General features: G+C 42.7%; 1 protein-coding gene across 1 annotated transcript in view; it reads right to left on the bottom strand.

Annotated features, from left to right (window-relative positions):
* Positions 1-18213, bottom strand: part of hibadha (3-hydroxyisobutyrate dehydrogenase a) — a 79430-nt gene that overhangs the window by 25196 nt on the left and 36021 nt on the right. The gene's annotated exons all lie outside the window — the stretch shown is intronic.

Raw genomic sequence — 18213 nt, 5'->3', positions numbered from 1 at the left:
CAAGAGGATAAAATGCAAAGTATGAATGATCAATTTTGATTTGATTTAAGATAATGATGTGTTGCTGTTTCATTATAAATGCATTTACTGACATGTGGATAAAGGCACTTTCAAATGGCACCATGACATCATGTTTTAAAAACATATTACAACAGAATCTTCTCAGAGGCAAAAGCAAAGACAAACATGAATTGCCAGCCACATTTGGATCAGGAAGGAGATTAGTGTACCACGTATGTCTTAGAATTCCCCCTTGTGATCAGCCCTCCAGTCCAGACAGCAGTAAGGCCTAGTGGACCAGACAGGCAACTCAAGACCTGCACACCCCTGTCCTCATGAGAACGGGATGCTGTCCAATGGAGACTGTCGATCCTGGCACTGCTCAGTGGACACTTGGATGCAGCTTCCATACAGCTGAGCAGTAAGAGCAGACGAGATGAGAGCATCATGATTTGATTTGTTTCTTTGATTTGAGCTGGCTCTGGGAAATGGCTCTGGGAAAGGTCTCCACATCTCAGAGAAACATGACAGGCAAGTAATATCAACAATGTGTAAACCAACACAGAGCCGACAGGAAGGCCATTTTTGGCCACTTATAGTCATTTGGGAAGAAAAAGTTCATGGCTGAAAAGCACACCGTTGTCCTTGACAGTTCATAAGGTCAAATGGTGTGCATTAAAATGTAGAATGTAGCTACTTTTCAGTGATAAAAGTGCATGTCCTGTGATGGCTGATAGAAACCTTCACCACTGTGTTTATATAAAACCTACTGTGTTATTTTAGCTGCCTATAGATCCCCTGCTTGAACCTATACGACTCAAATGCTGTCATAGATCATGCAAAGACAGTGTTCCTGAGAGACTGTCAACAGTACGTTCCGTTCATGTGCCTCACAACTCCTGGGAATTCTAGCAGTTCTTGTTTAGTTCTGAGAGAATCCTTTTAAAAACATGCTGTCTACATTCAGGCACAAAGAGAACGACCCTATTCTTCATCTTCCTCTTCGTCGCTCATCAACGTTGCAAACCGGTTGTTCAGGTCACGCTCATCAGCCCTTTGGCCCCTCCCTCTCTGCATCTGGCCCCTCCCTCGGCCTCCTCGCTTCCTCGGCCCCCTTCCCCTCTTCCTGGCGGTGGAGAAAGATGATCCAGGAAGTCCTGAAGGGCCAGAGTCTCCTGACTTCTGTGTGGCCTCCATTAGAGAGGAGTAGAGCAGCCCAGGGATGGGGTCTCCTGCCAAGAGAGTTTCTATGGCAACCCCTTCTTTCAGCGCTGCCTGCACGGCATGAAGCAGAGTCCCACTGAACAACCTGGAGGTCAAAGAGAACGAGAACACAGGAGAGATAAGAGAACAACCGGATCAATAAGTGCAACCAGAGATCAACGGTCAAACTCCAATGAACTCCAATCAGGTAAAGACTAGACTCTGTTTTAACACTGTGATACACTGTCAGCTGGCTAAAGCATATTGAGCCTATATAGAACCAGCTGGCATATTTAACTTCCAATGGTCACAGTAGCAATTGGGTAAAGCATTTCAGGCTGTGGAGAAATGGCTTGACTGAATAAAGGTACCAGGCACAGGGAGGATCCGGAAGGGGGCCCCATAGCAGCTGGTTGAGGCACAGCGCTGCCTTCATGCACGACTGCCACTGGCTAAGGGAATGGGCCACCTCCAGGTTCAGCCCCCGCCGCTCCTTCCTCTTGTGTCCCAGCTGGTAGAGCCTGTGCAGCACAGCAGCAACACCAGGCCTGCTGCAGGTGGGGTCTGACAGGGAGAGAGAGCGAGAGAGAGAGAGAGAGAGAGAGAGAGAGAGAGAGAGAGAGAGAGAGAAGGCACAGACATGAGACAGTGAGGAACACAGATCTCCTAGAGACACAGATCTCCTTACTAGAGCTGCTTCTAAACCTAAAGAAAAAAATCCTGCTCTTCAGTGATAGGACACTTGAGGATAATAGGTTATAATGTGTTTAAATGATAACATTTATTTTATATTTATCTGAACTGAAACATACTTACATATATACTAAGTAACATACTAAACAGTGTTAATAGTACATCTAGTGGTGATATTGCATACAACCAGTGCATGCACATTTATGCATTGTAAATTCTCACCTGTGGGAATGGTTTTGCGATGGCTGAGCTCCCCAAATGTAAGGCCCAGCAGCACAGCCTGTAGGATGGTAGGGTCAGGCCGAGGCTTGGAGCGCTGCAGCCAGAAAGAGGTTACACACATGGGAAGCCTGAGAGTGGGCGGCAGGGGGGCCAAGGCACGCTCTTCCAGAAGCAGGACTCTCAACAGCACCTGCAGACGTACAGGCAACGGCATCTGGACAGGGAGAGAGAAACCCAACCTCTGTATAGTTACATATAAATAGATATGTATAGGTTACCAACATCTGTATAGTTACATATAAATAGATATGTGTAGGTTACTAACACAATAGTCCAAGAAACAGCCATACCAGCTACAAATACAGCAATTAAAGCTATATTACGCAACAAGAAGCAGCGAATGGTTCTGGACAAGAAAAATGTGTGAATAGATATTTCTGTGTATGTGTGTGTCATCGCGTAGGGGTTTGTGAGTGTGTGAGTGTGTGTGTGTGTGTGTGTGTGTGTGTCATCGCATAGGGGTTGGTGTGTGTGTGTGTGTGTATGTGTGTATGTGTGTGTCATCGCGTAGGGGTTTGTGTGTGTGTGTGTGTGCGTGTGTGTGTCATCGAGCAGGGGTTTGTGTGTGTGTGTATGTATGTGTGTGTGTGTGTCATCGCGTAGGGGTTTGTGTGTGTGTGTGTGTGTGTGTATTTGTACCTGGTCCATTATCTGTATATGCACTTGAGGAGCTCCACTAGGTAAGAAAGGGTTCACTGTGCTTTTGGTCAGGTTGAGATCACGTCTATCATATTCCACCACACAAGGAGTGTCCTGAGTATGACCCTCGGCTCCTGACTGTTCCCCACGTCCAGAACCACTACTCCCCCTTCCTCTTCCTCTTCCTCTGACCACAGGAGCTGTAGCCTGCTGGTTCCCGAGGAGAAGCAGCCCGTAGATGACCTGCCGAATGGGCAGCGAGGTGCAATGGCTGCTGGGTAACCTACAGTTTTCCACCTGGGCATACAACATGACTCTCCTGAGTACCAGCACATCCTGGACCAGAGAGGGCAACCTGCCCGTAAAGATCCCCTGCAGGAGCCACTGTGGCTGGGCAGCAAGTATTTCAGGGACCGCTATAGAGCCTGGAAGAGTAGATAAACCTCCAGAGAAGAACTGTGCCAAGCTGCTTCGAGGAGGGAGAGTGTACTCCTGCATCCCGGCTGAGAAAACCGATTGAGTGGGGTTCCTCTTCTGTCTCTTCCCTCCTTCTTCAAGCTCCAGCACCTCCTCCAGAGCCTCGTCAGGGCTGCTGAACTGAGACAGCCACAGGAGGAGGCCCTCGGTTTGGGGGTTCCCTCGTCCCCCCGTCACGGGCAGGTTCACACGGCTGAAGAATATCTGCTTGATGTCAGGAGGAGTGTAATCATTCCCCATGATCACAGCCAACAAAGGCAACATCTGTGGGGTGAGTCCCTGGAAGTGGGAGCAGAGGCGGTCCACAGTGTAGCAGCGGGCCGGGATGTAACCGTGCGATGGAGCCTGCTTGCCCACCACCACACTGCCCCACTGAAAGTACCTGAAGGGTATGTAACCCCAGGTAGTTGAAAGATGTAGAAGTCACTGTCATTGGTCCAGCACAGGGCAGCCCCACTGGCTGGCCAGGGAGGCGATCTCAAAGTCTGCCTCTGCGGCACACTGGAAGAGGGGAACGGCCATGTCCAAGAGCAGCTGCATGAAGACGGCCTTGGTGAGCAGGGGAAGGAGAGAGCTATGCGATCCCGCGCGAGAGAGAGTTGGCGTCCTGGATGGAACGCTTGGCGCGCTGTTGTAAGGTGGAGAACTTCTTGTCACTGTGGTCCATCCCGCCATCCAACACCACAAGGGCTGAATCTTGCGGTGGAGAGCACAGTAAAGAACTGCTGCACCTGTTCTGCGAAAGCCTCATACTCCCGCCGCACTGCTGGTCGGCTCCACAGTTGAAGTTACAGGCTGTAGTACAGGCTGCTTGCCGTCGAATCACCAGTCGCGTGGCCTGCAGACGCACGTTAACGAGGAAGCGACGGTCCCTCTCCATATAGGTGGTGAGGCCATGTCCCCCCATGGCATGACCTTTGACACAAAAGACACAAACAGGCCACTTTCAAATCCGCTTTAGTGGCTGACTTAACTTTCACCTTAATGGCTGACTTAAAGGGAAACTTCAGGACTTTTTAACAGGGACCTATTTTCCCATCTTTTTGGGTCGAAATCTTTACTAGGGACAAAAAAATCAGTCCAGTATTGAGTTAGAAAGCTATAACTGGCAAGTGCAAAATGCATATATACAGTGTAGTCCTATGGTGTATGCATCCGTGTCAGAATAACCCTCTTTTTTCCACCACTGAGTCATAATGTAATTGTAAGTGTCTAACTACATGGAAAGGATCCTTACAGAGACAGACCTGTGTCTGTTTACATTTATACAGAAACTAAGTTAAAGTTAAACTACAGAAAAAGTAGGAGCTGAGGAAAAAGTGAGAAACATAACCTTACATTAGAGCAATGTATTGTCTTGTAGCTGGTAAGACACACTGTTATTGACATTGGTTTACAAAGGACGGGAAGCTGTGAGTGATTGTTCAACCAAGAATGGCAATTTACAGGTTTACGCCACATCTTCTGTTTTGAGGGCTACAACACAGATACATGTATGCACATACATTCCATGTATAGATTGTACTGTGCCATATGCCACTGTAAACTAAGAGAGGATGCATACGTAGTTATGTATTTATTTCTCATCTATATATTCATCTAATTGTGAAGGCTGCAGACGCTAGGGCACATTATACTGCAGCTGTGAATCCTATGGTCTCTCTTAACTTCAATCCAGATCATTTAAACCAAACCAGAGGTATTCGAAGGACAACGTTGTCTATTGTAAAAAGTTGGCAAGAGCTATCACTGATAGCAAAGAAGGGGAACTTACGAGTAGGGGTTCTGAACGGTGAGTAGCTTCCTTCTTGACTTTCAAGTACTCCTTTATCTATACATCATTATTGACTGTGATGCAAAATCAGATGATTTCTAGATATGTAAGAGCCCCTCTACAGATCTAGAAATGATCTGATATTTTACAAGCAATTTCGTCCTGCCAGCACGTTTCATACTAATGGGTCAATGTCCTGGTCTGACTTGTTTTCCCAAGTAGTTCCACTACCATTCACATGAGATAGACTCCCACTACGCAGAGTCGTTTATTTTGAGTTCCGGTTTCCGGCTGTTTCCGCGTTGTCAAAATAACAGTCCACAAAACGTTTGTGAAAGGTATGTCTTGTTTAATGACTAGTCGACCCGTTATTCGCAAGTCTGCAAAACCCCACGTAGGCTACTAAATCAAGGTTACTGATTCAGACAAGCTGAATATGTGGATTTGTACACAACATCCATACAATTATTTGGCCCTATCGATCTCATGGTCCGCAGTGAGGACCACTTGGAATTGGAGGGAGAGTCTCTAGTCGCTCGTCCACCCAAGCTTCTCTCATGGGCTTCTCAGAATGAAGACTGGAAAGAGGCTCTTCATTGATATGCTAATATACTACTATAAACGTTTATTCGAAAGCACGATCATATCACATCCGCCCTCCTACTCTTGAGAAATTAAACATTTCATGCTTTGATCCACATCATCAAACAGTTTATAGCCTGTTTATATAAATCCGACCCCTGTACAAAAGTTGACCTACCCTTTGACAGTACATTCAGCGTAATCAGTTTTTCTCAACTGCAGTGATCATTCTTTAGTGCATTTAGCGTGGTTAAATATACAATATAGCCGGTGCTGTAAGAATTTAGATGATGAAACTACTTATTTTGTGAATTACCGGTTTCAAAAGAACGTCCATGGTAAATTCCCAGTATTTGCATCTGGTTATTCTAGAAATAATGGTTAACACGAATCAACTATTTTAATTAACAAGGTATGATATTCAATTAAGTACTGACAAACGCTATAGCCCTAACACCACCAACAAAGTAATATTTCACCCGACTTTGGTATCCCCACAGTGGATTTGTAGTTTTACAGACTGGTCAGGTCTAATGAGGTAAAAGTGGAAAGCTAGTTTAAGGTGCTTTGTATTGCACATGTTACTTGCCAAGGATTTGTCAATGATGTGGTTATTATTGAAGAAACTTTGTGGCAACACTTTCGTGTGGCAACACTTCCGTGTGTAGCTACCTAGTGAAGAACAGTGGCGTGGAGATGGCACATTGACGTGACGGTTTGTGTAGCTGTAGCTTTGTATATATTCCGAAGCTCATACTACATAACATTACTCAAGTTCATTCTTTAACCTTGTGCATGGCAGACATGGGAGTAGATGAGGAAAGGCAGGAAAGGTCAATACTTTGTGCTCTAATAAAATGCTGATAAAGATCAGATCATCCAACACATTCTGTTTATTTATTGGTTACTTGGCCCAAACACAAAACACAAAATAGGGCTGATTGGACCAGATTCTGGTGCCCTTAACATATCTTCACCTCCAGGATTTTGGCTGGCATCTTAATAACTTTTGGTGTAAAAAAAACAAACATTTCAAATTTCCAAAATTTTACAACTGGATAATAAACAAAGATAACCATTGTTATAATAATCATTAACAGACTCTGCAAAATAAAATGAAATATTATAAACATATAACTCAAGAACAGCAGTTAATAAACAATACAACTTAATCTCAGTAAAACAATAAAAGCAATAAAAAAAAAAACGGCAAGCTAAAACTAAAATTGCTCTTACAATAACAAAAGAAACACCAATTATATACATTTGAGCATGTCACCTTGAAGTGCATGATGTTGTGTGAAGTATGTACATGCATGTCTGACTGCGCGCTCACACCGACCACAGCTTATGGGCCCAACTATGATTGCAGAGGAGCCAGTTGTGGGCGGAGCCAGGCTCGATGGTGTACACCTGCTCTTGCTTTGGATTGGCCACGGTGTAGCTCAGTCGCAGTTTGGGGTTGGGGAGCTGGGCCGACGAGAGCAGGCGACAGCCGGCCGACAAATACTCGCTCTCAAGGACCGCACCATTTTCTGAAGCCCTACACACACACACGCACAAACACAGACACAAAAGCAGATGAACAACTTTTACCATTGCATCCGTCCTGCCAATGAGGTGAAGTTTTCTTGGACTGCTCTCATTAGGAGGCCTTCTCAAACGACACATTGATGCTTATCAGCCTCAGTAGATTCCCCACTTACACACACACACACACACACACACACACACACACACACACACACACACACACACACACACACACACACACACACACACACACACACACACACACACACACACACACACACACAAATAGAATTGGCATACAGCAGGGGCGGATCTATGGGGGTGGCAGCTGCCACCTGTTACAGGGCGTGCCACCCGAATCCCCAATCCTCCATACACCTAAAACAGTCAATCTAAACGTAATTGTTACCTTATTGACTAAACTGCAACCAACTCCAAAATAAGACGAGACAAATTAACACAATCATGTGGGATACTGTGAGAGCAGCCAATAGCATGTGCTAGAGGTAGGTGTATTTTACTTTATATTTTTGTAGTAACCTAATATACTAATGCTGCCTCGCCGTGTCCCCTCATACGCCTTTCTACCCTGTGTGTGTGTGTGTGTGTGTGTGTGTGTGTGTGTGTGTGTGTGTGTGTGACGGCCTTAATCCTGGCCCCGTGTCTTGGAATGATGGCAGTTTGTGATGTACAGTTAATGGGGAGAGGCGTATTGTGGGAATAATCAGGGAATTTGATTTTTAGTATAGGGTGGAGGCAAGTGGGGTGAGGGGAGAAGATGCTTAAGATTCTAGTCAGTTGTGGGACAGAGAGAGCCATGAGTTGGCCGTTACAGTTATGCAAAACCTCCACAGCCTTAGCAAGATCCTGAGGTTTTATTGGTTTGGGGAGAGTAGTAACACCTCCCATGTCTTCATCTCTGGGGAAAGTCTAAAATCACTACAATTCATATAAACTCCTCAAAAAAAGTTCGGAAACGTTATTTTGGTCGATTATTCCTCCCCTTTAATAATACCAATTGGTATTGTATTTTATATCGTTGGAAAGCCTGATTAGTCACCTTTACAACGAGGTACAACTTGTAAGGGTCGTGCTATCGTGGAATAAGCAGTTAAATAAAAATTTTAATCGTGGGAAATAATATTTTACACTAAATGTATCTAATATTGTGTTGGTCATCATTCATTACGATTTGTTGGGAAAAAAATTAGGATAAAACAAAAAAAATCGCATATTAAATCGCAATCGCAATATTTGGGGGAAAAATCGCAATTAGATTATTTCCCCAAATCGTTCAGCCCTAGTACACATCTGTGCATAAAGCGCTCTTGCTAGGTAGAATATGGCCCCCTGCACAACTCACCTCTTCAGGAGAACCACTGGAGCTTGACTGATGTCTGGGGTCTGGGTCGAGTCGGGCATGTTGCGGCTGATGAACATCTCGAGACACACGGCCATCTCCACCTCATTCAGGGAGCTGGGCAACTCCAGCACCAGGGAGCCAAGCACCACCTCCACCAGGGGGTAATAACCCTGTTCATGGGCACCTGCACACATTGCATATCAACAAGCTGCAATGAGTTTCATAACAAAAAAGTTTTGCAAATACTGGTGGCTGGTGAGAGTAGTAACAGAAGAGGTAATCATATTTAAACGTACACACATACATCGATTCTGTGAAATAGAATGTAAATGTGTTTCATGATTTTAGCCTACGTTGGAAAAGTACTCGAGCGCGGTTCCAATGGTTCCGCTTGCCGAGGTCACAGATGAGACTCTGGACCAGCACCAGCTCCGCAGGCAGCCCACTGCCCAGCATGACCTCCAGCGTATCCGCAGCAACCAGTAAAGCATGCCGTTTCAAGCACGACCTCAGAAGGGAGTTGAACAGGCCCGTGTATTCACGCACCTCGGCAGAATCTGTCACACACACACACACCCACAGACACACCAAAACAGGTGAAGCACAATAATGTCTTCACATTTCCTCAGACTAATAAAGCGAAGTCAATCAGTATGGTGTGGAGGACGGCCATAGGCATGATGAATGATGAAGGCTGCATTCTTGTAGATGTTTCAGTGAATCATCATCATCTCACCAACTGGTGGCTGGAGCCCAGGAAGGTGTGTCAGGAGCTCCAGCGCATCCCTGTGAGAGGTGCACTGGGCCAGCCGCGTCTGGACAGACACACGATGCGCCACATCCGCACGCTCGCAAGGCCACCTGCTGCAGCTCACAAACCAATTGTTGTCTACACCCCCCCACACAAACACACACACACACACAGAGAGATGCACTTGAAGTTGTTTTTTATGAAATAAAATAAAATGCTGCTTTTAAGTGTGTGTGTGTGTGTGTGTGCTTTGGCATCGCCATGTTACCTCTAAGGACATTCAGGGCTCCCTCCACACTCCCAGTGTGCAGGTGAAGTTCTGTTGCCATGGTGATGAGGCAGCAGCGTGAGGTGTCCTCCTCACCACCAAAAACCCCCTTCATCACAGAGTAACATGACTGTTGCTCAGACAGTATCTCTACAATCTTCTGTCCCTGAAAAACACACCCAAAGTTTGGACACCCAAATGGATCACTCACTCTGACAGGCCTTTACTTCTTACATTTAAATCAGTAAGAAAATTCTCTATTTTCAGCTCCAGATGTCTAATACATCTGAGTCTGTGGCATTGTAGAGTGGACAGAAACTGATACCTTGCTCCATTGCTGTTTCTTGTAATAGTGGTTCAGCATGGAGATTCCAATCCTGCCCAAAAAGGTTCGGGCCACTCCTTCATCTGATACCTGACTGGACACTGTATACACACACACACACACACACACACACACACACACACACACACACACACACACACACAGCAAACACAGAGGGAGATGACTAAAGTAGATTTGTAACAACATACATGAATGTAGCCTAAAAACAATACAACACTTAATCATGGCTCTAAGTTAGGATATTAGTCTGTGACCAGACCACAACCATGACATTGTTGGCATTCATATCATTCACTACCACAGCACACAAAGGTATGTGCAATGAATGGTCATTACAAAATGGAAGTGTGCATTAAGGTGTCTGACAGCACTGAATGGAAATGCTATGAGATTGTTGTGCGCTTCAGACCGCACTAAGACCAAGCAGTGCTTCCACATGTCTACAGTGCCAGGCAACCTGTACCTGCTTCAGCGAAGCAGCTGTAGGGGAGTGTGTGTGACTGAGAAGGCTCCCCCAGCAGTGCGCTGGCCACACACACACAGATCTTCAGCAGGTGGCTGGGGTGCAGGGACTGGCACACATATGCAGGAACACAGCGGCCATCTGTCTCCAGTCCTCCTGCTTCTTATACAGCTACACAACACACACACACACACACACACACACACAGGGACGAAGGGGTTCAATGATCATCTCTACCTCCAAAAGTACTACTGTTATCCAAAGTGACTTAGAAAGCATTATTTAAGTTCAATCTAAGGTCAAACAATAACATAATTGGGTATCTTTATGGGTGAATAGACTTCTATGATCACATTTTTGAGTGAAACTGACCTCTAGATCGATAAAGGCATGTGCTATGTTAACCACCTCAGAGGGATTTTCACAGATGTTAGCCAGCGCCCTAGACAAAAAAAAAGAAACAGGCCTATGTAAACACAAGCAGAAAAAAAATGACAAAATGAGATGACCTTGGCTTTTGGTAATCAGAAGTAGATGCACCAACCGATCGACCAATAAGTCTCAGATATATCCGATTCTGGGCCGGTTAAACATGTTAGATAAAGTGAGATATACTGCAATTGATTTTCTGTTGGATTTTATATGTACATTAAAAGCTCTGTCCAGTCACCTGGTGCAGCTTTGGAAATGTAAAAGTTATTTAAAAATCAATGTTTTATTATGACTGTACAATTGAATTTTCCATCATAGAAAAGTTGTTTGTGTATGCTGTCAATTAAAGTCCCTAGAAAGAAAGAAATTCGGAATCGGTAGGTCAGACGTAAAAATCAGAAATGGCTGCACAGCTCTTATCAGAAGTTGACAGTTTTACTCTGCTTGACTGTGTCAACCAATCACAAATCTTCCAATGTGATTCCTAAGAAAAATCCATCGTTACTCTGAGCAAGACAAAATACTGTAGAGCAATGTTTCAAAGCAAACACTAATATAGATCATATAGGTCTGCATATATGCATCACCTGCATTTGACAGCGACGAAAAGGTCCATCTGTGTTTTGGGGGCGTTCAAAAACACCAGACACTTCTGCAACCTCTCACACTGATCCAAAGAGAACACACAGCCGGCCTCAACCACCTACACACACACAAACAAACAAACAAACAAACACACAAACAAACAAACAAACAAATACAAAACTGCATTATTCCAAACACAGCTAATAACAAACATAAGCATCCAAGTTTGAACCATACTGAAGGCTTTGTCTGAATGTGAGAGTAAATGATGAGTGTTTATATGTGTGTGCCTACACTATTCTATACCAAGCTCTTGACCCAGGATAAACATCAGCTGAGGGTTGGTACAACAGGGTCGATGGCCTAAGAGAAGAGTAGGCCGGTGCTATGACTATGCTATGCTATGCCATGACTGCCTGGGTTAAGGGTAGGTTCATGTTTTGTGAGTCATGTTTAACCCTGGTTGCGTGAGGGAAATGCTCATCCCCGTAGAGTTATTAGATAGCTGATGCAATGGGTCTCACAACAATATAAAACAAAAAGCTAGAAAATACATAGAGCAGTAGAACATTCAAACTAGAGATGAGGAGAATTAGATGTAGGTATGTGCGTGTGATTTGTAACGGTGTGTGTTCACCTTGGAAATCATGAATACGAGCTGGGGAACCGTATTATGGAGCATCCTGTCGCAAGCATGCTCGAAAACAGCTAACACACAGTCAGATGGGGGCTGTTGAGGAGGGGAAAGAAATTCAAAAGTTCAAAGAAAACTCAGCAAGGGGAAGTTACTTGACATAAAAAATGGACAGGCCCAATCCCAGTTCCACACACAAACCCGTATATTGTGTTTGAGCAGCAGGTTGAGGACATGGAGGGTTTCAGAGAGGAAGGACAGTCTGAGGAGCGACGCCAGCAGTCCAGTCACCACCTGAACATTGAAACACACGCCAGGGGAACACATCTCATAGTAGCCTGCAAACAGGTCGACTGGGGAAGAGAGAGAGAGAGGGGGAAAACAAATTACATTTACAACATTACTATGCAGGCACCTGACATGTCATTCACCTGACTGCCATGGGGAAATAAAATTTAATTAATAAATAACTAAATAAAAAATGTATTTTATTAAGCCCAGTTGTACTACCCTGTAGATTTCCAAGAACAGCCAAAGTTTGGCTTTGTGGACATTTACGGGGAGCCACAGAGTTGTATGGAACTCCTCTAGTTGAAATGCACACGTTGTTTGTTTGCAGTGAACAATGACTGTCTACTACACAGCAAACATCAGTCAAGTTCAGTCACCTCACGCACTGTTAGCTCAATTTCTCTTCCCAACACACCTTTGCCTGTGTGTGGAGTACAATTATGGTAACAAAAGGTCCAGCAGCTGGCAAAATAGAGGGAGATTAAGTAACGGTCAGCAGTGAATCGTGGTCATGTTGCCAATTTAGTATTTTGTTTCCAACCAAGGGACGACTTCTTCAATGTAATAAATTGTAGGGTTTCCATGAACGTAAACAAAGCGTGCTGTTGCATACGCGCATGTGTATGTTTGCTGTGTCAGAGACAATGAATGTGTGTGTGTGTGCATGTGACAGTCTCACCAGCACGTTTGACATGCACCGGGTTGTTAGACTGTGTAAACCTCTGCACCGTGACCATGCAGAACTGCAGAAAGGAAGACACACACACACACACACACACACACACACACACATCAGACATGCCTCAGACCAGATACACTAATCCACTGGCTTACCCATGTCTACACATCTGTGGTATTAATGTTAACTGAATACCACCTCTCCTCTAATCTTTTAAAATGGCTGACATGGTAGTTTTGACTTTTGGCCACTTTACGTTATTTCATATCTCTCATTATTGATAATTATGTATCAAAGCTGACCCATAAGTACAATTAAAGGCTGGAATTGCATAATACCTTTTCATCCCCACTTCTGGGCACGTGCAGAAAACTGCAGTTCTTCCTCAAACAGGGGTGATTCTCACTGAAGTAATACTTACAGTACTGGGGACAAGTGCGAGAGAAAGACCAAAGCACAAGAGTGAAAACACTGTTACTACTTCAACACTTGTGTGAGGCAGTGGAGTGAATGAATCAACTTCAAGTGGTATTAGATCTTATTTCTGGTCGTTGTTGTTTTTAACAGAGATATCTTTACATTTTAGAGAAAAAGCTGGATTCCAGATAACAGCTTAGTAATGTCAACATCTGAATCTAAGCAGACTGAATGCTACTGGGGCACTGCCCTCCGTGCCACAAAAGCAAGAAAGCTTCCTGTAGTGTCTTTGTTTCTCCTTTAATCTTGACCTATTTTTTTGTGATATACACGTCTATTGCCATGACCAAAATAATGATGTGGGTGAGAGAGAGAGTGAGTAGGAGACTTACAGTGTCATAGAATGCAGGTCTAGATGGGCCTCCATTCTTCAAAAGTGTGAAGTTGTCTTTGAATCAAGAATATAATGCATACACATAACTTAATTAATATTAATATTGTATGTTTATACCTGTTTTGCAAGGTTTCACTGCAAGAGCAATAACCTGTTCTACATGTGTATGTCTGAGTGTATACCTATGCTTTTCTATGATTGTGCCCCGACCAATGAAACAATTCGTACCTGTGTTGCATGTGTTCTGTTTCGGGTTTGAGGGAAGATTCCTCCTAGTTAAAGCAAAGATATGAAACAGGTCAAAAGTAGCCCAAACCTGTTATCTCTACAGGAGTATTAAGTGCTCACAAACAGACCCCTGACTGGTGTGGTTGCTGTATGTCACTGCTCCATAACACGTCCTAAACAGAATACATCAGATTGAACCTACCAATGGCTACCACATTATTCCTTCATCTTGGGGCTGGCATAGGTCAACATGGTAATGGTGCTGTGGCAAGGCTAATGTGATCAATCTATGCACTCGGACATCAACATGCTAATAGGAGGAATGAGATAACATCACTGGTTTTGTTTGCCAGCCCTCTTAATCATTATAAGGACATGCACTAGTCACTGGCACTGCAGCCAGCAGGGATGGTGTTCAAACTTTGTATAAAGGCTGTCATTATGTCACTAAGTGTATCCATAGTAACTTGCAAATGTCTCATTCCTCAATCTGCAATACACGTGTTCATAAAGGTTGGACCTCATGTAGAAAAAAAATTCAATTTTTTTTTAAAGTTAACACACACAAAACAAAAAAGTTCAACATACAGTGCTACTGTACGATCACATTAACAAAGTTTTAGTGTGGGAGGTCACTGAAACAAAGCCTCTTCATGAAGTATTACATGCCGGCGTCCAACAAGGTCACTTACCCTGTGTTCCAGCCTGAGTTCCAATCCTTGCCGTTACCATCCATCAGTCCCATTCTCCTAACACACACAGGAACAGGTGAGTGAGCGAGTGAAACTGAACCCTTCCTTGAAAACACCCCATGTTTACATAAAACCAAAGCGATGTACCAACTTTGCCACAACCGTGTAAGTGTAACAGTATAGTGCAGAGATATGACTCCAAATCCTATTGTTTTATTTATTGTTAAGTGAGCCCATCTGGTTGAAGTAAAAGGTAATCCATTCTTCTCTTCTACAGCACTATTTCTGAGTGCAAGTTGCAAAGGCTGACATGAATAAGCATATGTAAAGAAAACATTAAGACTGCTTCCTACAAAATGCATTTCATCCTCATGCACAAAACTATTCATCTCTCAATTCATTAATCTAGTGACATTTTCTTTCTCCATTCTTCATGGTGTGTTGTAAATGCTAGATAGGTATTCACATAATGTACCTCCAGCAAAACAAACATGTCCCCAACCTGAGTCCAACTGCTGCTAGGTAAAAATGGCACCCTTCTTGTCATCTGGTTATTAGGGGTGCAATCCAGGGCCTTCTCTAAAACACAAATACATCATTCATCAACTTCCAACATATAACTCATACCACATCTAAATTTGTTCAATAATATACATTTATATACTGAAATTCTAAACCTAAAAGCAATAGCTCAGACGATGTTTTGTTATAACTGATAATATATTACTCACTTACATGTCTGGTGCACAAACGTTTGATACAGACCAAGGTTATTATAGTTTTGCATTTTTCACTAGTTTTAATTTTTTTTTAGTTTTGACTTTTTGTTTTCAATTTCAGTTTAGTTTGAATTAGTTTTTAAAGCGGGTTTGCTAGTTTAGTTTCTATTTTTTGAAAAAAAAGGGAAGCTTAATTTGTTTTGCTTGCAAAACAAAATGCTCAAAATGAATAGAAGATACAAGCTATAATAAATAATATGTAATAAAAACTCACCAAACATACCATTTAAAAAAAAATATTCACTTAGGACAGATGAACAGCCATCCACAAAAGACAACTATGAAAGATCTGTGTCAGACGTGTGTCAGTCAGAATTTGCGCATGTCCTGTTCAAACAGACAGGAGACAGCGAGACGGTGAGGCAGCGACGAGCTGTGCCTCATCTCAGATTGCGCAATCCCTCACAAACTGGGTTGAGCGCATGCGTAGAACCTATTTAGTTTTGCTGATCTGACGTAAAGCCGCAGTGAAAAAGCACGGAGAGGAGGCAAACAGTACCTCTGCTTCAATGAAGGGAGCATGCGAGAGCCCACCGGTCGGGTTTATGCTTGTTCTGCCGTTACTCTTCTTATATTTGACCTTGACTACGAAAATGGAAGATTCTATAGCTAAGCTAAAACATTTCTCATAACTGGACTTTCAATCAAAACGTGAATTGATCAATAATGGGAGACCAATGCCGTAGCTAAAAGGTATGCTTCAAACGACGGGACAGAAGATAACTCGATCGACTTCTCACACCAAAGCCAAATTGCTTTGAAAATATTTTTAACCTCAAGAATAGATTTGGTTTTGGACGTACAGCGGAGACCCTCAGGGGGCCTGTGCAACTTCGTAAGAGTTCATATTCACGAGTGCATAATCACACATATTAACACGAGTTCACACGCTAGCAGCTGCCAACTGTATGTAGCCACCTTACCAGACTATGTGTGTGTAAAGAATGCTGATATGAAAAACAACCAGTAGTCAAAGTGCAAGCTGCCAATTGAATGTGATTTAAGCTACTGTATTGGGTTTATATATTTGTAAATCTGACTCTGAAGTGCCTCACCAGCCACGAACCTCACCGCACGTTACTGTTCCAAGTAATCCCAAATAGGACTCTGTCGCTTTCTCCCGATTTTTGCCGCCATGAAACCAGGTGGGGCGTGTACTAAAAGTGGTACGGCGGAAGATAGACTATAAGGCTATGTATGAAATAATTGACATATGAAATACATTGACAAAGACGAAAACTAAGGACATTTTCTCTATAATTCTATTTTATTTTAGTTAGTTTTATAAAGACACAATACAGTTTCAGTTAGTTATCGTTTTTTTATAAAGCCTCGTTTTTATTTTTATTTCAGTTAACGAAAAAAAAAAAAAAACACCTCGTTTTCGTTTTTTCGTTAACGATAATAACCTTGATACAGACTCAAAGTCTGTTAGTCTGAGCATATACAGTCCTGGTCAAAATTACTACAGAATATCTTCAGAAATATATGCAAATTAACCTATTTTGCATACCAGAATATTGTAATACTTATCATTTAATTAATGGTTACTGAACAAATGAAAAAAAAAAACTTGCATGATATTAAAACAATACTTAAAAATATATATATATATATATATCAGAGGCTTGGATAGAATTATTGGCACCCTTCACTAATATTTTTTTGCAGAAGGTTTCTTGCACCCATGTGCTGGGGGTTTCTGCAACTCTTCCACTGCTATGCCCTTTTCAGCTCTCTTTTTGCGATTGTCTTGTAGCTTGTGGAATAATGTTTTTTGATAATAGCATTTCTGATGCCCTCAGACAGCTCTCTTGCCTTCGCCATTGAGAGAAAAAAAACTGGAAACAATTCATTGGTTAATACCGGTCATGTGTTTAAGTTCCTCAAAACAATTTGTTTTGAGGAACTCATTTAAATTCATCAAAAGGGTGCAAATATTTGTGTCATTTTATGTATTTTTTCCCACTACATTTTGTTTATGTTTATGACATTTTATAAAATACCCTGATTATACAAAATTGGTTCATTTGCATTTATCTAAGATTTAGAATCACTGAGAAATGTCCTTATTTGTTGTAGGAGGAGCTTGACTGTATGGTACAAAGAAAATGTTCATCAAGCCAATCCAACTTGTGGGAAGTATCTGGGGTGAAATTTCAACAAATAAACAACTAGAATGCCCAAGGTCTGCATGGGAATAACTGCTGCAAATGGAGGAATCTTCAATGACAACTAGGTTTCAAGCATGTTATTTCTATAGAACCTATTTGATGGTCATTTTCTGATTCCAAAAATGCAATGTTTTCAGTATTAACACACTTCCATGACTTATTATGAATGTTAGTATATAACAACTGACACAAGTGGAGAGGAGCAACATCTGGTGCACAATACAGCGCTGTCTAGTGAAAGCTAAAAAAAATCAGTGTTCATCTCATATTTCTGGCATGACTTAGCCTAAACAGCGTTTTATCACACCAGGAGGAACATACAATTATATATATACTGATATTATACAAATTATATTAAAATATAGTATTATATATCGATTATATGATGATCGATTAACAAACCGCCTCTAATGTGGTGCACAAACAGGTGGAATGATTTGAGACCTACCCCCCACACTGAAGATTAGTTTTCTTCACCCTCTGCCTTGTCAGTTGGCTCTTTTAAACATCTAAACACAAACAAGGTCATTTACA

Source organism: Clupea harengus, chromosome 19 (genome assembly GCF_900700415.2).
Source record: "Clupea harengus chromosome 19, Ch_v2.0.2, whole genome shotgun sequence".
NCBI classification, from domain to species: Eukaryota; Metazoa; Chordata; class Actinopteri; order Clupeiformes; family Clupeidae; genus Clupea; species Clupea harengus.
Note: the sequence above shows the minus strand (reverse complement) of the source record. Positions and strands in the feature narration are given on the sequence as shown.